The following is a 4,129-nucleotide window of genomic DNA, read 5'->3' as shown; positions in this document are numbered from 1 at the left end:
TAAGTGGAAGGAGCCGGACACGGTCCCCATAAAGTCTAGCTCCATTTACATAAAGCACTGAGAATCAGCAAATCTACAGAGACAGTAGAATCGTGGTTGCCAGGGTTTGGGGTGAGGGGAAGTGGGAGTGAATGTTAGTGGCTCTGGGGTTTCTTTTTGGTAACGGTTGTGTAGTTCTATGCCTCTACTAAAAACCACTGAATTGTATACTTTAAATGGACACATTTTATGATGTGTAGATATCTCAATAAAACTAAAATGATTTTTAAAAAATCATACCAGGATCACTGAAATTCAGAGATGCATTTAGGGGCCCTAGACCAATTCCTCTTTGTATGTAAGAGAAAAATAAGGTCTTGGTGGCCCACAATCCTAAATCTGACCATTGTAGCACAGTGATTAAATCGATACAGTTTCTTGGGGTCCAAATTACAGATGTGGGTGTGACTGTGTCCAGGGAATGGTTTTATGGTTCTGTCTCATTGATAGGAATTATAAACCCCCATCTCCCAAGAAGTTAGAATATTTAGTGACCAAATATTCAACCAGGTCAACTGGCTGCCTTCTGGTACTTTCCAGTAACTATGGTATCCCCCTGATTAGAGGTAAATGTAATACCTTCAGCTGACACGTTTTCAAAAACCATGACAATCACACAACTGTATTAAACTTCAGAGTATACTTTCCCCCAAGTCCTGGGCCAATAAAGACAAGAACTGCAGAAAGGGGGAGACTGGAGAAGAAAAGGAAATGACAAGGAGGGACACTTGTGATGGGAAGGAGAAACAGCGTCTCTGGACACTCCACATTGCTTTCCTCCTCTGCTGCCACTGAAGGACAGACAGTTAAGGATCCCCTCCTTCCCTGCCCCTCCAACGACCCTGCCAGGTCTGACCCAAGGCCTCCTTGAACAAAGCCCATCTGCAGACCCAGGGCCAGGACCTACACCTTTGGTGAACACTGTGGCTGCCAGAGAACAAGATGTTGAGTAAATGCCAGAGAAATTACGAGGCAATTAACATGGGAAATTGGGACTGACTGAGAAAATTCCCTTCCAGATAATACGGCGCTGACTTTGTTGACCCCAGACTCAGCGTTCTCCAAGGTCTCTTCAGTTCTAAAATTCCTTTCATCCAGAATCTTGATAGTGGAAGCAAAGAGCAAACCAACACTTCAGTTAAGAAAACTTGCTATGGGTCAGATGAAAACAGAACTTCCTCAGGACCCATGGAGAGATGAGAAGAGATGGACTAAATTGTGCTGCTCCCATGCCACAGATTTGTTAGGCAACCATTCTGACTCCTTTTGAATGCCTGTTTTTTTTGTTTTTGTTTTGTACTGGAAATTGAACTCTGGGGCATTTTACCACGGAGCTAAATTCCCATTCCTTTTTGTTTTTTATTTTGAGATAGGGTCTTGTTAAATTGCTGAGGTTGGCCTTGAACTTGTGATCTTCCTGCCTTAGCTTCCTGAGTTGCTGGAGCTACAAGCGTGTACCACCGGCCTGGCTGAATGCCTAGATTTAATAAACCTCTGTCCTACATAAACTCTCTGTGATGGATTAAATTTGGCATCTGTTTTCGACTTTTTTAAACAGGCGCATAATAATTGTACATAATAATGGGATTCGTTATTACATATTTGTACATGCACAGAATGTAACAATGTAATTTGGCCAATATCACTTCCCAATATTTCCCATTTCATTTCCTTCCTCCCTCCCCTGGTCCCTTTCTTCTATTCTACTGATCTCCTTCAGTTATCATGAGATCTGCCCCCACCTTTATTTTTCTTTTTCCTCTCTGGCTTTCACATATGAGAGAAAACATACAATCCTTAACCTTCTGAGTTTGACTTATTTTGCTTAAAATTAAGTTCTCAAGTTCCATCCATTTTCCTGCAAATGACATGATTTCATTTTCCTTAAAGGTTGAATAAAACTCCATTGTGTATGTATTCCACATTTTCTTTATTCATTCATTCATTGAGGGACACCTAAGCTGGTTCCACAGTTTGGCTATTATGAATTACGCTGCTATAAACAGTAATAAGTAGTAAGATGACTTTAATTATTCTTACAGTAGTAAGATGACTTTAATTATTCAGGATAAATACTGAGGAGTGGTATAGTTGAGTCATGTGGTGCTTCCATGCCCAATCTTTTGAGGAAATTCCATACTAATTTCCATGGTGGTTGTACTAATTTACAATCCAACCAACAGTTAGAATTGTTCTTTTTTCTCTACATCCTCTCCAGGACTTAGAGAGGATGTAGAGAAAAAAGAACAATTTTTTTTTATATAAAAAAATGTAAATGTTTTTTATAAATATATAAAATAATATATAAATATATTATTCTTTTTTAATATTTTATTTTTTATTAATTTATTTTATTAATTTTTTATTAATTTATTTTTATGTGGTGCTGAGGATCGAACCCAGGGCCTCTCACGTGCTAGGCGAGCACTCTACCACTGAGCCACAACCCCAGCCCCTTGTTTATATTCTTGATGACTGCAATTCTGATTGGTGTGATAGGAAATCTTAGTGTAGTTTTGATTTGCCTTTTCCTAATGACTAATGATGTTGAACATTTTTTCATAATATTTGTGGACCATTTGTATTTCTTCTTTTGAGAAGTATCTGTTTAATTCATTTGCCCATTTATTAATTGGGTTATTTGGGTTTTTTTGGTGTGTAGTCAATATGGTTGATTTGCCATTCGATCATTCTGATTTCATAGGAAATTATTAGGAATGTTAAAAAAAACACCTGGCAGCAAGAGTATAGACTTAGATTTGCACTCTGTCAATGTTGATTCTGCTGATTTGTTAAAGACTAAAAGATTAAAACTGAAATTTTCTGATATAGAGATTTGGGAGTTATCTACTTAATTTAGATAAACAGCCAAACTGGATATTTCTCCTAAATCTTGTTTCTTCAAAGGCATGAAATTTGAGCCAAATAAGCAAGAAGTCTAACCTGGGCACATGCTGTGTGGGTCAACTATGTTTCATTATTTACACTGATTTCAAAGTATGTGACTATATGAAAGACTGGCATAAGGGTGGGGCTGGGAAAGAGAAGTTGGGGGCTGGGGATGTGGTCGTGGGTAGAGTGTTTGTCCCTATGTGTGGGGCCCTGGGTTCCATCCCCAGCACTGGAAAAAGTCTTATCAACTACCCCTCTACTCTCCCTAACAGGGGCCCTCATTCAGCTCTCCTCACCTCCTTTACAGAATCTGCTGGCCCAAGAGGAACACCCCATTCCCAGTGTTAGGAAGAGGGGGATGGTCCTGTGCAGATCATCCCAACAACATTTGCCAGGAATCTGGTGCAGGAATTCAGCCCATCAGGGCATGGCCTTGATCTGGCATCTGCTATTGCTGGTGAGCTGGGCACTTGGTCCCATCTTTTTTAGATGTTGATGGAGTTTCGTTTTGTTCAGTTATTTATATGTGGGGCTGAGAATCGAACCCAGTGCCCCACACATGCTAGGCAAGTGCTCTACCACTGAGCTACAGCCCCAGCTCCAGTCCCACCTGCTTGATGGGAAAGGTTTTTGTTCCATGGCTGAGGGAGGCACCTCTCCTGCTTGGTGTGCACAAGTAAGCCTGATGTCCCAGCTGTGGAAAGGAAAGACCAAATAAGAACAAGGCCCAGAGAGAAAGCAGCACTGAGGCAGACTGAGCCAGAGTCCTAGCCAAACCAGTCACGGAGCCTAATTCATCACACGTCTCTTTACCTTTTTTTTCCCCCTCTCTTTTTAAAAAATATGGTTAGGCTGGGTTGGTGGTGCATGCCTGCAGTTCCAGCAGCCTGGCAGGCTAAGGCAGGAGGATTGTGAGTTCAAATCCAGGCTCAGCAATTTATCGAGGCCCTAAGCAACCTAGGGAGAACCTGTTTCCAAAATAAAATATAAAAAAGGGCTGGGGAGCCAGGCCTGGTTGTGCTCATCTGTAATCCCAGTGACTAGGGAGGCTGAGACGGAAGAATTACAAATTCAAGGACAGAGTCACCAATTTAGGCAGGCAATAAGCAATTTAGTGAGGCTCTGTCTTAAAATAAAAAAATAAAAATAAAAAAGGGCTGGGATTTAGCTCAGAGCCCCTGGGTTAAATCTGCAGTAT

At 40.9% G+C, this 4,129-nt stretch overlaps 1 non-coding gene across 1 annotated transcript; it reads right to left on the bottom strand.

Annotated features, from left to right (window-relative positions):
- Positions 1-2,417: 2,417 nt before the first annotated feature.
- On the bottom strand, positions 2,418-2,490 carry Trnaa-agc (transfer RNA alanine (anticodon AGC)). Its single transcript has one exon. It is a non-coding gene; the product is annotated as a tRNA-Ala (tRNA).
- Between the last annotated feature and the right edge of the window lie 1,639 nt (positions 2,491-4,129).

The sequence above is a fragment of the Marmota flaviventris genome, chromosome 1 (assembly GCF_047511675.1).
Source record: "Marmota flaviventris isolate mMarFla1 chromosome 1, mMarFla1.hap1, whole genome shotgun sequence".
NCBI classification, from domain to species: Eukaryota; Metazoa; Chordata; class Mammalia; order Rodentia; family Sciuridae; genus Marmota; species Marmota flaviventris.
Note: the sequence above shows the minus strand (reverse complement) of the source record. Positions and strands in the feature narration are given on the sequence as shown.